Raw genomic sequence first — 17,941 nt, 5'->3', positions numbered from 1 at the left:
CCTGTGGGGAGCCTACTTCTCCCTCTGCCTGTGTCTCTGCCTCTCTCTGTGTGTGTCTCTCATGAATAAATAAATAAAATTTAAAAAAAAAAAAGAAAATGAAGTTGACGAGATATTCCAAAAAATAGAAGAGCAACAAAAAATGATAACCTAGAAACCAAAAAGAAAACATAAGAAAAATACAGCATTAATGCAGATGGTCTGACATCCAGCTAAGAAGAGTTCCAGAAAAAGAACAGAGAAAACAGTGGAGGGAGATTATCCAGGAAATTATACAATGTAACTGCCAGAATGGAAGGAAGTGATTGTCCATATTGAAAGATTCACATAAAGGTAAACCATCACAAAATGTCACAACTCTAGGGTCAGAGAACCCAGAAAGGAGAAAATAAAGGAGCCTTCTGTGGTGTAAGTCATGTCACTTGGCAACCCCCACCGCTGACTGGGGATCCTGTTGTCTCCTGTCCACTAAGTCTGTCAGCGACTCCTCCATGAGCCTTCCAGCTCCATTCTCTCCATCGTCGTTGAATTTTGTCTCTCTTTACCGTCATTTGAACCAAGATTCAGGAGGGAGCTACGACTGGATGGATACCTGTGCTCAATCGACCCTCAGCTCAGAAGTCAGATGTTAGAGTTTTCCTTTATGTTTGAATCTAAAATCCAAATTCTCTTTTCTGCCTCTGACCACCTCACAGGCGGCTCATATGCAACCAACCACCCAGTCCCTCTCCCCCGCAGGCTCCAAGGGGGCTCAGATGCCATCTTTTTCATGTGAGTTTGCCCTTGATACTTACTGTTCGTTCAATCCATATCACACCCACGTAGCAGAGTGCATCGTGTGTCCCTCTCTCGGGGGCTAGGGAAGAATTCAGGACATTTGGTTTCCAGTGTAACTTTGAGGGGCGGGGAGAGGCTTTTGCTTGCCTTAGATCAACCTTGCCTGGATGCTAAATTTGTTTTCATTATGCAAGTAATATTTAAATGCATTATTTTCATAAAAATTAAAGCATTACGAAAGTTTCCCTCTCTACCCACCACTCCTGATAAGCAGCAGCATGCATTTCCAGTCCCTTTCCATATATTTTCCTACATATTTATGTACCTATAGAAAATACCGAGTGTTGTTTGTTGTTGTCTTTTTTCACTCAATAATGTGTGTCAGCCACATTTCCATGTCAGGAGTCGTGTCTTTATGTCTTACTATTGCGTGGATTTTATAGCATGGACATAAAATGTTTTATGTATTGATAAATATTTAGGTTCTTTCTGATTTTGTTTGTTTTGCAAGCAACACAGCAGAGCAGCCCTACTCAAAGACTGGGGTCCAGCACCTGGTGATAGCCCCCGAGCTATTAATTAGCAGTCCATGATGGGATACGAATAGAAACTGAAGGCAAGGGGTGCCTGGGTGACTCAATTGGTTAAGCGTCTACCTTCAGCTCAGGTCATGATCCCAAGGTCCTAGGATCAAGTCCCACATCTGGTTCCCTGCTCAGCATGCAGTCTGCTTCTCCCTCTGCCCCTCCACTGCTTGTGCTTGCACATTCTCTCTCGCAAATAAATAAAATCTTTTAAAAAAAATGTTTTAAAAAAAGAAACTCAGGGTAAGCACTGAGAAACTTTTATTTGACAGAGTGATGTTATGTTGAATCCCATAATAAAAATCGCAGGCTTGTATTTTCTAAGCCTTGAATTTTAAAATTTCATTCTCTAGCAATTCATTGTTATTATAAAATAAAAAATGTACATGTTTGCAACCATTTGGAAATAAAAAGCCTACAGATGGTTGAGAAGTGCTGCTTTGGTGAACAGCCTCATGCATACCTACTTCCTTATGCTAGCTAGTGTGCAAGGGTCTCTCTGCCATAAATTTGAAGAAGTGATTCTCTGCATTTTGGATATGAACATTTTTTATTGTACAGGCATACCGCAAAGGTATTGTTGGTTTGGTTCCAGATCTCTGCAGTAAAGTGAGTCAAATGAATTTTTGGGTTTCCCAATGTATATAAAAGTTATGTTTACAATATTCTGTAATCTATGAAGTACGCCATAGCAGTATGACTAGAGAAATAATGTACATGCCTTAATTTAAAAATATTTTATTGCTAGGGACGCCTGGGTGGCTCAGAGGTTAAAACATCTTCCTTTCCTTTCTGGGTCTCTCATTAATAAATAAATAAAATCTTTAAAAATAATAATAATAAAAATGAAAAAATTTTATTGCTAAAAAATGCTAACCATAGGAAAGTTGGTTGGAGGGGATGAGTAAAATATGGGGATTAAGGCTATGGGGATTAAGGAGTCCACTTGTGATGAGCACTGGGTGTTGTATGGTATTATTGCATCACTATATTGTACATCTATAACTAATATAACACTGTATGTTAACTACATTGGAATTTAAAATAAAATCTTTAAAAATCTCAACACTTAAAAGATTAACAAAGGCAGGGATGCCTGGGTAGCTCAGTGGTTTAGCACCTGCCTTTGGTCCAGGGCATGGTCCTGGGATCCTGGATGGAGCCCCGCATCAGGCTCCCTGCATGAAGCCTGCTTCTCCCTCTGCCTGTGTCTCTGCCTCTCTCTGTGTCTCTCATGAATAAATAAATAAAAATTAATAAAAGTAAAATTTTAAATGCTAACCATCATCTGAGTTTTCAGCAAGTCATAACCACTGACCACAGATCACTCTGACAAAGTATCATAATAATGAAAAAGTTTAAAATATTGCTAGAATCACCAAAATATAATACAGAGACACAAACTGAGCAAATGCTTTTGGAAAATGTTGCCAATAGACTTGCTTGACTCAGGATTGCCACAAACCTTCGATTTGTAAAAAATATACCATCTGCGAAGTGTCATAAAGCAAAGCACAGTAAGACGAAGTATGTCTGTAATACCTAGTGTCAACTTGCTAGCTGGACAACTTCCCCCAAACTCCAGCATGTTTTGCATGTTTTCTTAATTCACCTGTTCCTGAATACCAGTGAGGTGGGGCTTCTTTTTATATGCTTATTGTCTGTTTACGTGTCTCTTGAAGCCTCAAGCCCAGGAAGCCAGCCAGGCCCTGGGTGGTGACAATCCCTTTGTAAACTCATCTGCTTTGCTGTTCTGGGCATTTCTAGGAGGTGGGCTGGGGAAGGGGAACGTCTCCTTCAACACTCTCTCGATTCCTCCCGGGGGAAACGGAGGCTGGGGCTGCGCATGTGTACTGTTGGCAGAGCCCAGGTCCCCTGACCCACCTGTCTCTCTCCAAACTCATAAGGATGGCCTAGGTGCAAAAGTTCACCAGGAGAACAGGCTGGGAATATACAGATGGTCAGGCAGTCAGAATAAGAACCAGAAACAGATCTGTGAGGGAAGAAGAGGAAGGGGGACAGTAAGAAATGGTGACACACCCCAGTGGATGTACTGGGAAATTGTAGCTTATGGAGATGTCAGAGGAACCCTGGGACTAGAGATTAAACAGGTTCTCTGTCAGCCCAGCAGTCTAAGCAAACAGGAAGCCAGGAGTTTCTTTTGTCTATTTGCCTAATCTTTTAACACAGCTTATTGGTGGGTTGATGTAACTCAAGCCTCCTGAAATAGTACAGGAGCTTGTCCCCATCCAAGCTAAACAATGCATGTACGATTACTAAGACATTAAGCCAAAGCATCACTCATTCTGATGGGATGTGACGTTGTGCAAATGTGCACCCATTTCCTAGCCGGTCCACCTTGCAGCAAGTGAGCAGGCAGCAGAGGAAGAATTTGCCAGAAGAAGCCAAGGGAAAGGGAGATATCAGGGTTGAGGGGAAACCTAGAACCATTTAATGCACCCAAATCACAGCTTTAGGTACCAGCCCTCAGTACCATCTCTGTGAACCTCAGTTTCTCCATCTGTAAAATGGGGATGCGCCTGTAGTGGGCGTTACTGGTGCCTCACCTGTGTCCTGGAGAAGAAAGACCCTTACCATCTCCAAGCACAACTCTGCCACTCTTGCCTGCATCTTAGAAGTGTTAGAGAATTATCATGCCCAGGAAGAGTCCTCAACCAAAACCTAATGGGAGTTGGTGGGTTCCTGGGTGGCTCAGGCAGTTAGAGTCTGCCTTTGGCTCAGTCATGATCCTGGCGTCCTAGGATCAAACCCCATGTCCGGCTCCCTGCTCAGTAGGGAGTCTACTTCTCCCTCTGCCCCTCCCCCAACTCGTGCATGTGCTCTCTCTCTCTCTCTCTCTCAAATTAATTAATTAAAAAAATTAAAAGTGGATATCTATAGATTTCAGGGGCTCTCATCACACACACACACACACACACACACACACACACACACACAAAATAACAAAAACTAACAGGAGTTGGTATATAAATACCCCAGCTCCTGAGGGACAGGATTACTCTTAAACACGTGTTCTATACTGTCTCCCTCCAGGTTCTACAGCTCCAGGGACGCATAGTGATAATATGCTTGATACTACAGTGACAGGTGCCCTCCATTTCCTGTCTCACTTCCCCACTCCCCACTGAGATCACATCCCAAAGCAAATACTTGCACTTGAATCCTTATAACAAAATCAGCTTCTGAGAGAACCCAAACTAAGAAACGTTCCAGCTTTCTCAGTTGTTGGTAAGAACAGGTCTTAGACAAGGGCCAAGGTTATCATCATAAAATCTTGACCCTATTCTATATGCCAGGCAAAAGGAGCTAAGGGCAGTATGAGTTGGGTATTCTGGGGCTTTTGAACTCTAGGCGTTCACTGTGGAGCAACATCCAAGCTCCAACTGGTGGGAATTTCTTCCAAAGAACCTGCTCTGCCAACACACCTCTCAACTAAGGAGTAGGTTTTGAACACAATCTGGCCCATAACTGATATCAAACAGAAGATGTAATTTGTGGCTGCAGTAGATCACGATGTATGCAGAACACCAAGAAGGATACTGAACAGGGTCACCTGGGTGGGTGGTGCAGTCAGTTAAGGGTCTGACCCTTGGTTTCAGCTCAGGTTGTGATCTCAAAGGCATGAGAGATTGAGCCCTGTGATGGGCTCTGCTGCCCGCATTCAGCATGGAGTCTGCTTCTGCCCTCCTACCTCGCTCTCTCAAAAATAAAAATAAAATAAAATAAAATAAAATACATCTTTAAAAAAAGAGAAAGAAGAAGAAGAAGGATCTCTAACAGCTGAGTGAGACCAGCAGCAAATCCTGGAACTCTGAGTGAAACCATATACTGAAAGAACACAGGAGCTCTCAGCAGCCAGGGTTGGAATCATCTGAACAATAAAATAATGATAGTATTAGAGTATAATCTACAGAATAAAATATCCATGAGTCCACGCTGATCTAAATAATTGCTGAAATAAATCGATGGAGCAGAAATGACAGCTCTTTCTTGCAATGGAAATGAAGAATAAATGTGGAAGGAAGGAGAAAAGGTGAAAGTCAGCACTGGGCAAAAAGATGACTGCTATGGACCAGATCTGCTGATAGATGCTAGAATCTTTGGAAGGTTTAAGAAGAAAAGGGATTCGAGTTGCCTCAAGACATCTCTCCTAGTTTGTTAACTAGTCAGGGAGTGGCAAGTAGATGTAATGCCATAGAAGAAAAACCCATCAGAGACCAAACTGACCGCAGATCCGGGCCATCAGTGCAGAAGACACATCAATGCCATGACCCCACAACATGACACATTGAGCTGCACACTGCCCTTGCCTGGGATGCACGACCTCCACCCAATTGTGAGAAGACCCAGACAGGCCTGTACTGAGGGACATTCAGCAAAGTAGTTATCGATACTCTCTGTGGGCATCCAGATCCTGAAAGACAAGGAATGACCCTTGCAGACAGCAGCACAACAGAGGGAAAAAAGCCAAGTAAATGCAAACATGGGTTCCTGAACACTTCCCTGGAACAAAAGGAGATTAGTGCAAAATCATGGGAGGTTCTTACAGGGGCTTTAGTTTGATTAAGGTGTTAATACCAAGGTCAATATTTTAGTTTTAATTGCTATGCTATGGTTTTGGAAGTTTGAGGGGAGGTTGTGGGCGGGACACAGGGTAACTTGGATTTTTGTCAATAAATACAGGTCAGGACCGTAAATGTATTTTCTCTTCCTTATGATTTTCTTAATAGCATTGTCTTGCCTCTAGCTTATTTTATTACAATAATACAGTATATAATACTGTATATGTATAACCTACACAATGTGTGTTAATCAACTGTGTATGTCATTGGTAAGGCTTCCAGTCAGCAGTAGGCTATGAGTAGGTAAGTTTTGGGGGAGTCAAAAGTTATATGTGGTCTTTGTGAGGGGGTTGGAGCTCCTAATCCTCCACTTTGTCCAAGGGTCAACTGTATTTTGAAATCCAGGAGTGGGGAGGAAAGAGCCAAGGCATTCTCTGAAACATGTCCCTGAGGTTCGAAGGAGACAAAAATTAGAAGATCCCTTGGGGCACCTGGGTGGCTCAGTGGTTGAGCGTCTGCCTTTGGCTCAGGTCATGATCCCAGGGTCCTGGAATCAAATCCCACATCGGGCTCCCTGTGGAAAAGCTACTTCTCCCTCCCTCTGCCTGTGTCTCTGCTTCTCTCTGTGTGTCTCTTACGAATAAACAAAATCTTAAAAATAAATTAGAAGATCTCATCTGAACAGATTTGGAAAAAATCAATGTTCAGTGACGTGTCTGAGGGCTTCACACATTTATCAGTGGCTCTGTGGCTCGAGTTCAGGTCTTCCTGGCCTCACCCAATACCAGGATCTGATTTCACAGAATATGATGCTCACGTCTTCCTCAAACCACACAGCCTTTCACCACAACGACCTCCCCATGGCTTGTTCAGACTTGGATCTGGAGTCGTGCTGTAAGCCTGGAGATTTGGGGAACATTTAGAAGGTTCTGAGTTCTGGGCCTGTAGTCCAGATGTGATGCGTATGGAGCCAGAGGACAGGTTCAGGGGGTCTCTGAGGGGAAGTGGAGTCAAGGGTGATGTGAGAAAGCTCTCTTCAGGCCTTGAGCCCCGTGCTGGAGCCAGGGGCAGAGGCAGGAGGCCAGATGATTCGAACATGTCATTTTTTTTTTTTTTTTTTTTTTTACTTATGATAGTCACAGAGAGAGAGAAATAGGCAGAGACATAGGCAGAGGGAGAAGCAGGCTCCATGCACCGGGAGCCCGATGTGGGATTCGATCCCGGGTCTCCAGGATCACGCCCTGGGCCAAAGGCAGGCGCCAAACCGCTGCGCCACCCAGGGATCCCTTCGAACATGTCAAAGACCAGGTGGCCCACACAGAAATGCCAGGCAGGAAGCAGAGAGCAAAGTTGGCCATGTCTGTTCCTGCCCTTTAAGCAAATACCAGGCTGCTGGAGGCTGGTAAAGAAATAAATATTGACAAAGGTGAGGAGCAGCAGGAGGCCTGGTGGCCAAGGCTGCAGAAAGAAGCTGGCCTAGAGAGGGTCCCCTGGAGGGAGCTCCGAGAAACGCCCAGCCACTGAGCTCCCCTTCCCTTTCTCCCCAAGGTCCTTGATGCCTTTCAGCTGATGCTCCTGGACCCCTGCAGACTCTGAATCAGGCCTCCAGGGTGGGGGGCCCATCCCCCAGGGCTCCGCAGCTTGTGTTTGGCAAAGGTGTAGCCCCAAGGGGCCACCTGTAATCTACGACGAGTGCCAGGGTTGGGAGGTCCTGGGTAAACAGTGTCTCTGCTTCAGTGGGTACTTGGTGGGTCCAGGTCCAAAGGGCCTGCTGGCAATCTCAGGGATTCAGGAGGAGCTTCTCAGGGCATGGGTGCCGGGTGGGCATGCACATTCCTGGGCTGCACCTACCCCACACCCACCCCTTGCAACACTCCAGGATGAAGCCCAGGAAGGAACCTGCAGTTCTAGCACCTTCCCTGGTGATTCTGATGCCTACAGCTGTGAGGCCTATTAGACCCATTTGATGGAACAGTAAGCCAAGGCCTACAGGGAGTGAGGGCAGTGAGGGAGGAGAGCCCCAGCACCCTGGCTTCTACTTCTCTCCACAGCCCCCAGGGAAGGGAGCAGTCAGATGTGCTTCTGTCACTTTGGCTGGGAATGCTTGCTCCTGCCTCCCACCCAGACTGTCCGGATAACCACTGCAAGCCAAGAAAGTCTCAGTCCCTTCCCCTAGGAAGGCTTCCCTGGATCCTGCCCTACCCTCTAAGCCCTGGGCTTCCCTCTCTTCTGGCACTGCAGTGTGACAAGCCAACACTTGGGTGCCCCACAGCAGCGTGGTGCCTGGTAACGTGGACACAGGTGCAGGGGCAAGGTCATCAGGGGTCTTGCTGCAGTGGCACTCAGGTCAATCTGGGGTGATGGCGCTGACGAGGCACGTCACCCAAAGGAGAGAAGGCAGCTGGTAGGCAGAGCCCAGCACACATCCGCATCCAGCCCATCTCCCCACCTCTACCTCCCCAGACCAGGGCCCATCCATCATGAGGGCTGTGCTAGTGATCAAAACTCTTCAGAATTGAGTCCAATCCCATCTCCCTGTCTCTCTTACACCTGCTTCTGCCCTTTTAGTGCCACACAGAACAACCATTCCTTTTGTTTAACGGCCCTTAAAGGGTCGGCTGACAGCTCTCCTGTCCTCCACCAACCACCCCAACGGCACTCCCATTGGCACTCCCATTGCATCGGTGTATCCCTGGTCCTGCACTTCCACCTCCTCTGCCCAAAACTCCAGACCTTTCCCCTGCCGGCTGCCTGCCCAACACTGGACACCTGCTGTTCGTCACACAGGAACCACTCCCCCGGTCCAACCCTCAGTGTACCCCAATACCTGCCATCCCAATCCTCACTGTAAGAGCCATCTAAACCAGGCCCCAAATAGAACTGACAGTCATTATGCCAGAAGCCGTTCTGATTATTTATAATGAAAAAGGTGAATATCTCCAAATTCTCTGACCCTCCTAGAGACTGGACCCACTCGTGGGCACTCTTTTCTTGGGCAAGCTCCCAGGACAGCACGTGGAAGCTCTGGGGAGCCTGCCTGACTGCTGAGAGCACAAGCCTGGCCTCACCCACTGCGGGGCAGGGGATCCCATGGAGCAGAGGTGAGCTCTCCCAGTTTGGGCCATTCCAAACCACCAGCCCCAGCCCACCTGGCAGGTGACCCCAGACAACGCAAGGGAGCCTCGCTGCCAGAACTGCCCAGCAGAGCCTGCCCACTGAAAATAACCAGTGCTATTTTAAGCACCAGGGTGGTTTGTTATGTAGCAATAGCTAACTGATCGCACAGAGAAGTTCCCTACCTCAAGACCTTTGTTCTTGCTCTTTCTTAGCCTGGAATCTACCTGTTGGTCAATGTCATGGTTCCCTGGTCCCTGCTCAGTGATGTCATCCTGGCAGGTCTATATAACATAACAGCTCCGCCCCCATTCACTCTCCCTGATAGATACCTGGCCATAGCACGGGTCACTTCACCTCTTATACTGGCTTATTAGTGTATTGTCCCTCCTGCCTCAACACTCCCAGCAGAGTATGAGCTCCATGAGAGGAAAGATACTGTTTTCTCCATGCAAGTCCTGGTGCCCAGCCCGTAGTAGGGACTCAGCTGCTTGTGGAACATGATAGAATGAGTTCATCTCACAGACTGATGATTCTGGGAATAGTCAACCACTCAGTAGATTTATTCTGGGCATCCCCTCACCTCCCACCTCGCTCTTGGCCCTCAGCTGCCCTTAATCACAGTGGTCCTTGCATTTAAATAATTCCGTTAGCATGTAAAGGGACCTCCACATTCCTCTGTTTGGTCCTCCACAATCTGCCAGTGGGGGACACTCTCACTCCTCTTTTTTAGATGAGAAACCAAAGACCAGGCTGCTTGGTGTACTCTGAGGCCCATCTTGCCTGGAGCTCCCTCAGATCACGAGACAGAGGTTCTTCCTGCTACGGCCCCCACCCAGACTCCCGGGCAGGAAACCCGGCTCTGAGCCTCTCTCCTCCTCCCAGCAGCACTGGAGCCTGCCTCCTGTGCAGACGAATGCCCAGCCCCCAGTAAGAAGCCAGCTGACACCCAGCCCCTCATTTAATGCCAAGTGAGCAAAGGAAATGGGAACAATAGGCTAACAAGTCTTGGCTGTGGGCCACTCCACTCAGAGCTTGAGAGACTAAGAGAGGAAAGGAAGGGGCTCCCCTGCAGCCTCAGGCTGCTCCCACCTTGCACCTCAACCTCCTTCACTCCCTGGTGGGGGCCTCAGGGAAAATGCTGGGAATTTGGGAGGGAAGCCGCAGAGAGCAAGTCTCTGGAACTTGCCGATGCTTTTGCCTTCGCGTGGGCTCCTTCCAGAGTGGACACTTTGCTTGGGAGGTAGCCTCAGGAAGTCTGGCAGGGGGCATGAAGGTACAACCGAGTCCTTGAGGAGGGACTGTGTAGAATCCACCTTCAATTCATCCCACTGAGGGATCCCGCCTCTCGCCAGGTGAGGCTCACTTGTGGGTGCCACAGGCAGGTGTGCCCTGGGCCAGAGAGCCAGGACCTGAGGTAGAGCCAGCCTGTGCGTGCAGGGACCCCTGAAGTGGCCTCTGTGTCCAGGGCTCCAGGGAAAACTAAGAAGCCAGAGTGTGTATCAAAGAATGGTTCCCTGGTGAGCCTTTCCACAGAAAAGGCCAACGCATGGCCTGGGCAGGGTCTCCTGTCGGGGACTCTCCGCCTTCAGGCTGGGTGGGGCATTGTCCAGGCTGGCCTGGCCAAGCAGCTTGGCCCGCAGAGGCACGGGTGCAAAAGCAGAGCAGGGCCCTGGCTGCTGCGGGAGCTGCCTCCCAGCCACAGAAAGCCATGACCCGTTGCCTCTGGTTATAGGCTGAGAACTCTTCTTTGGCAGAGATGGAATTCCTAGAATCATCCCCCAGGTAAATGGCTCCAAAGGAAAGCGCTGTGTGCACACAGCCAGCAGCCAGGAGAGGGGCAGGGACCAATCATAAGACACAGTCACTTATTAGGCACTGACTGTGTGCCGAGCACCATGCTTATAAGGCTTTACATGGACTCCCTCGAGCCCTCAGACTGGTCTGAATTATCTTCATCACAGATGGGACCGATGCCCCAAATGCTTCTAAGGTGCAGGCACTGGGGCCAACCACTTCACCAAATAGACCCCTTTATGGTGCTGGGAGTAGGTTGCCCCATGCCACCAATGCCCAAGCAGTGAGCTCAGGAGTGTGCACTGTCACCCCTGCCTGGAAGTGAGGCAGAAACCTACTCCTGCAAGGCCTGGATGATGCCAGGACCTCACCAAATCCTTTCCTGCCGGAGCCACATTTCAGTGGGGTAAAGGAGACCCAGAGGAGGGTGAGCAAGAGAAGTTCACCCCAGCACAAACCGGTCACCGGAGAGGTGACAACCCGGAGCTAGACGGTGGCCCCCAGATGTCCTAGCTGCTCCTGCCCTGGTGGTGGGCCCCCTGTACTCTTTACAGATTCTGGGCAGTTTCTAATTAAGTGTCTGAAAGACTTACAAGTGGCCCTAGGTGGACAGAAGGGGTTGCTGCCTTCTACTCTGCAACATTTGCCACCGGATTCCCGCCCCCTCCTCCCCCCAGGGGGGAAGGGCTCTAGGGCTGCAGTCCCTCCCCCTCGGGACAGGCTGGAAAGCAGCCCCTTTCAGGAGGCCAGGGAGGGGCCTTCCACCGGAAAAGGAGCCCCAGGCCTGGGAAACTGCTGAGGAGGCAGTACAATTAGAGGGAAGGGCGGCGAGCAAATTACAGAGGGGGAGCGGGCAGGGCCAGAGAGTCTCTCATTAGCCTGATGAGCTCGGAGGGCCTGGATGGAGGGAGGATGGGCCCTGGAAGAGGTGGTTCTCGGCCTCCTGTGGGATAGAGGGCCTCTCCCAAGCCCAGGACAGGGCTCGGAGGAAGGCGGGGGAAGAGGGGTGCGCCCTAGCCCCAGGCCCCTGCCTTCTGGGGAGGGGAGGACCAAGGGACTGCCAGATGCAGCATTTCTCACCCTTAGCTTCTGGGTACACAGGGAGCTCTGAGCCTCCTTGTCCTCATCTGTAAAGTGGGGCTGGCTCAGAGGCAATAACCAGGATTCATGGAAACAAGTGCTTTTGTTATTTTTAAAATTTTATTTATTTACTCATGAGAGACACACAGAGACCTAGGCAGAGAGAGAAGCAGGCTCCCCACCAGGAATGCCATGCAGCACCCAATCCCCAGAACTCCCGGGATCAGGTCCTGAGCTGAAGGCGATGCTCACCTGCTGAGCCACCCAGGTGGCTACTTTTTTAAAGTATCCTCCACCTCCACATTGGGCTTGAACTCACAACCCTGAAGATCAAGACCTGAACTGAGATCAAGAGTCGGATGCTTAACCGCTGTGCCACCCAGACCCAAGTGCCCTTAAACAAGTGTTTCTAATCCTTCCCTATCTCAGAACAACCAGGTAAATTCTGTGAACTGCCAACACTGGGGCGTACCCTGTACCATCAAAAGCAGAACCTGTGGAGGTGGGCCCAGGCACCAGCATTTAAAAGAACTTCCACAGTGACAGGTTGAGATGAGACGATGCCTGTGAAAGTGGCTACAGCTCCTGTGTTCATGTCACAAACACCACGTTCAATAACGAATTTGAGGGTGGCCTTCCTGACCCTAATCCTCTTAAGAGAGACTACCTGAGGACATGGGCACCTGTCATGGGGACCTCTGTATCCCCAGGTCCTGGGACAGTACCAGTACCTGGCGTGGAGTGTTTGTTGAATGAATACTATTAACAGGGAGTCTAGGGACAGTGAGTGAACAGCACAGCCATATATTTTTTTTTTTTAGCACAGTCATATTTGAGAGGCATCTGGAAAGATGGCACCTGCTCATCCACTTAACACTTTGTCACTCATCCCACCAGTATCTACTGAGTACCGCTTGTGTGAAGGGCACTCTTCTCAGCATCTGGGGCACATCAGAGAACAGGGAAGGTGAAGACCCCAGCCTACCCTCCTTGATCTCATAGTTGAACAGAAATAGACGGAAAATAAGCTATATATAAAGAGTCAAGGTGGAGAGGTTTGTGAAACTTTTATATAGAGTAAGGTAAATTGAATCAGGAATTATATAGGGCGGGGTCAGGGAAGGCCTTACTGAAAAGTGAGCTTTGAGCAAAGATTGGAAGCAGAAGAGGGAATGAGCCAAGGGCATAAAGCAGAACATTCCACCACGGGGAGGAAGTGAAGCAAAGGGTGGAGGCAGAAGTGTGCCTGGAGTTCCCTAGAGTGGAATGAGGGAGGGGGCCTATGGAGGGAAGGTCGGAGAGGTCAGGGGAGTTCCACTGCTATTGTTGAGAGCAAACCCCCACAATTTCAGTGGTCATGCTTCAGGACAGGGTTTAGTGGGAATGGCTTGTCTGTGTTACAAAGTTTGAGACTTCAGATGGGGAGACGTGACTGTCTTGGGGTGACAGAGGGACTGATCTGGAGCTCTCTAGAGTGCTCACTGTAGTAGCCACCAGGCACTTGCAGCAAATCAAATTAAAATACAAACAAAATTTAAGTCGCTTTCTCAGTTGCACTAGCTACATTCCAGGTGCCAGACTTAGCCAGTAAACATGCAGGAGGCCCAGGGAATTTGATTTCAGATACACAATGGATAATTGTTAATGTAACTATATTCCAAATAGTACATAGGACATACCTACACTACAGAAATATTTACTGATTAATTTAAATTCAAATGGAATAGGGTGTTGTGTTCTCTCTACAGCTTAGCTAACATACAGCTAACAGCCATCTTATTGGACAGCACAGGTATAGAACATTTCTATCACAAAGTTCTATGGGACACTGTTGATCTAGAAGCTTCTAGAGACTTGTCTGTTCCTGGGCTGGGATGACTGGAAGGCTGGGCTTAGCTAGGACACACCCAAATGAGGCCTCTCCCAAATGAGGCTTGGCTTCTCCCAGCTTAGCAAATGGATTGAGAAAGAAGAGACAGAAAGAGAAAGAGGCCCTGGAGAACAAGGATCATCCAGAAAGCAGGGCTTCCTCTGGTCTATACTGGGAGGGGACCTCCCCACATCACTTCTGTCTCCTTCAATGGTTTAAACAGGTGTCACTAAAGCCAGCTCAGATTCAAGGAGGCAATTCCAGTGACAGGGCAGCGGCAAAGTCACATACAGAGCACAAGGGACTGGAAACATCATCTTGGAAAGTTTTGGAAAACACCTCCTTTAGGACAGGGATGGCTAATCAGGCAGGACCTTGTCCTTTGAAGAACTTGGGCTTTTCTGTTGCATCAAACGGAGAGTCATGGAAGGGAGAGAAGGGTCTTAATCAGACGTGGGTTTTAAAATAAAGCATAAGGGGTGAAGGCAGGAGCGGGGGTGGGTATCTAGCACAGAGCCAGGCTGCGTACCAGCCCCTGGCAGGACCCTTTAGTAGGTGCTGCAGGGCCGACCCGCGCTCCTCCCAGCCTTCCCCATGGACCCTTGCAACACACCACAGGGCGTCTCCATTTCCAGGCAAGTCACTTCCGGTCAGGTCCTGTCCTCTGCCCCTCCTAGTGGGACGAGGGCTTCCCAGTGCAAAAGGGGTGCAAAGCACTGCAGACACAAAGCAGACCTTAGAAAAACACTGTGCAAGGTCCGTAGGGACCCAGCAGATATTTCCAGCATTTTCCTCTCTGCCGCCCAGACGGGATTTCCTGTCTTCTGGGGCATTCGCTGAGCAGGCCAAGATCAGCTTCACGGAAGGACTGGGGCTTTATCCTTCGCCTATCTGCGCACACTCCCTGGCTCCTTCTCCTCTGGCTCCCGGAGGATCCGGTTTCTGTATTCTTCCTCCTCCTGCCCCTTTGTCTGCCCCCAGACACAGGCTCGGCCACCTGGCTCCCAGCATGACCAAATTATGGGCTCTGTGATACAGCCAGCAGCTCCAAGGAGCAGAGGCCCTGGGAGCCACAGCTGGAACCAGCTGGAATCTTGAAGGCTGACTCTGGCTCAAAGTTTCCACACTGAGCAAACCGCTTTGCAGAAATCTCCCTTGTGCTGGCAGGATGGCAATGGGAGTTGTGACTTCCACCAACTATGCTAAGGATGACCCTGCCGATCAGGCCGAAATCAGGAATCACTGGTACTAGCCTAACGCCCCCAGCAGCACTTTCTCTTTGCTATTCTGGAATTTTGCCTCGTGTCTTGGGTTCATCATCGGGGTGTGAAAAGTTCCTTCTGTGGGTTTGTGTGGAGGGGACACGGCAAAGAAAGGACAATCTCTCTTCCTCTGCAAACAACTCTAAAAGTGACGGGAGAGATCTGCGACGTGGCAGCTAAAAAAAATATGACCTGTCACAGTTCCCGAAACACAAGCTGCCAGCCAGCTCCAGCCTCCACTACGTAATTCTGGCAGCAAAGTTCAGTGGGAGTCCTAGGCCCCGACCTCCAGATCCCCCCCCCCCGTAGTTTAGGGGGCACCAGATGAATTAATCAAGAGCTGGAAGGCAACCGTCAGAAAGAAAAATGGCCATGGGCCTGGAGTCTCCTTTTCCTGTTTTCAGTATTACAGGTCCCACAGTTTAACAAGCTGTAAGGAAGTTTTGTAAAGCGGGAAACTAAGACCCAATTAAAATTAAAATCCTCTAAAAATGGCCACTGACTTCAGTCTAAATTAACAAAACCTGTGCGGGGCGGGGCTGCTGACAGGGGGCGGGCAGTGGGAAGACAGGATGCCAGAGGTGTTCAGGCGGCAAAACCATGATCAGCCCAGAGATACTTAGCAGCTAGGAACCTCCAAAAATCACAACTCTGGCATCCCTAAATTGTTTTCCATAAACAACACTACATGTATGGCTCAAAAACAAAACAAAACAAACAAATCCATCTAATAACTTTTTAAAAAGTCTTTTGGTAATCTCTATACCCAACTCAAACTTATGACCCCAAGTCCCACACTTCCAACTGAGCCAGCCAGGCACCCCTAATAACGGACTTTTATAATATAGAGGACGTTCTAGTTTATACATACATGTATTGCTCAGCATGTATGACCATTATAGTCTGAAATAAAGATCAGAAACAAAAAGCAAATACCTTTGGTGACAAAGCAAACTTCAGATGAGCAATCTGCTCTGCCCGCCCAGGCAAAAGGATCCGTACATTCAGGGGAGGAGATGTGAAAGGGTTCTCCCAGCCTTCATTCTGGGTAGGTCACTTGGTCCAGCTCTGAACCACCTCCCCCATGCTCCCCTACCCCCGCACATTACCCCACAGCTTTGTGCGACACCAGTCCCGGAAGGCAAATTCCCAGAACCGGAGCAGCTTCAGCAACAGACATTGTCTTGGGTCACCAGGGACCAGAGGCCCACGTCCTGAAGAGGACTGCTGGTCTGGGAACACACCATCCAGAGTACTTGAAATCTTTGGTCCCATGACATTTCTCTTCCTGCCTCAAGATGATCCTTTGAGCAGCCCTGCAGGACCACCAAGCTCTCCCCCTCAGCTGCCCTGAGGCCCCACAAGAGGGTGTGTGGCTGCCCTGGGAGCATCTGCCGCCTACAGGCGGAAGCCTGATGGTGCAAGGTGCATAACTTCCCAGTCTGCAGGAAAGAGCTTCCAAGTGAAGTTTCAGGGCTGGGTCTAGGCATTCTCTAACCTTGCAAACCCAAAAGGTGGGCAAGTTTCCAAGTGAGTTTCAGGGCTGGGTCTAGGCATTCTCTAACCTTGCAAACCCAAAAGGTGGGCAAGGCAAATGCTGACACTCAGAAAAACAGAGGTGGGTCAAGTGAACCTGTGGGGAGGCAGCTAGCCCACAGATAGCGCTTAATGACCAAAATTTACAGACTATGGTGGTCTTCCCTGGTCTATCTGTAGGGAGGATGCATCACCTCTGAACAGTGGCTGCATATGCTACAATGCAACATCCCTGCAATCACTAGCGGTCAGGCTCACTGAACACCCCCACAGATCATTCTGAAGTGACCCCAATTCACCCACTGGGCTTACATTTTGAAATGCCCAAAGCCCACTGTCCCTCCTAGGTTCCTCAGCAGCTAGTCTCCCCCTGGACTTTCTCCCTGCAGAGACCCACACACAAGTGGCCTTCCCTTTGCTCTGCACCCCTCCCCCCAAGCTCTGCAGCTGGTGGGACACACCAGCACCCAGCACACCGCCTGCCTTCAGGTTTCCAGGTGTCAGCTACTGCTGCCGGTCGGCCTGGTTCCTCAGGAATACTGAGCTCAAGACAGCACAAAGGCAGGGTTGGCTCTGTGGAAATACTCAGAACCCAATGGTTTCATGGAAAGGACTGGCAGATCCAATTGCGACTCAACTATCCTTGAAACCAAGAGACTGCAGAAGGCGCACACCTGGAAATGTACTCAATTGTACTTGAAATCATTGGTATAAAATTGAGAGGTACCTGAAGAATTGCTTCACTCAGCATGCAGGGTCAAGACTGAGGACCCCAAGTGTCCTGGCTGCTTATCTGACACCCAACCAGACCTAGTTCAAAGCGCAATAAGGCCCCAGTGAAGCATGGTGGATCTACAGCTGGAGCTCCTTAGACAAGCTGTGACCCAGGGACAGATACCCACCTCAAGCACACATAATAGCCTTTGTGCTACCATCAACAATATGGGGCTGCCAGGTAAGCAGGAAGACAAATGCACGCGGAAATCCAGGCCAGAGCTACTGCTGTATATAAATCCACTCATTTTGTGTACCAAGCTGCCTAAATATTAATAGAGAAGCCAGCTAGGTCTGGCCCGTTTAGTACATTTAGGTACCTGGCCAATTTTAGTTAACTGGCTGGGTGGGGAAGCAAGGCTTGAATGCCATTTAATAAAAAATGTTCCTGGTCGTGTTCAAGTATCAATATTCTGGTAACCCTCCTACCAGTTACAACTAATTAAAGAAAAGGGTAAAAGTGGTAGGTAAACACCTTTTAGTTTCAAAGATCTTCCCAATAGTTACTTACAAAGGCTAAGATGTGAAACTTCACAGGGAACCCCTGGCAGGCACTACCTTAAA

At 49.0% G+C, this 17,941-nt stretch overlaps 1 long non-coding RNA gene across 1 annotated transcript; it reads left to right on the top strand.

The window, feature by feature from the left end:
- The first annotated feature begins 456 nt into the window (after positions 1-456).
- LOC111092191 lies at positions 457-15,585 on the top strand. The gene is made up of 4 exons (XR_005377513.1): positions 457-771; positions 8,906-9,045; positions 9,792-10,029; positions 14,613-15,585. It is a non-coding gene; the product is annotated as an uncharacterized LOC111092191 (long non-coding RNA).
- The last annotated feature ends 2,356 nt before the right edge of the window (positions 15,586-17,941 follow it).

The sequence above is a fragment of the Canis lupus genome, chromosome 24 (assembly GCF_011100685.1).
Source record: "Canis lupus familiaris isolate Mischka breed German Shepherd chromosome 24, alternate assembly UU_Cfam_GSD_1.0, whole genome shotgun sequence".
In the NCBI taxonomy this organism is placed as follows: domain Eukaryota; kingdom Metazoa; phylum Chordata; class Mammalia; order Carnivora; family Canidae; genus Canis; species Canis lupus.
This window is presented reverse-complemented; position numbering and strand designations above follow the sequence as displayed.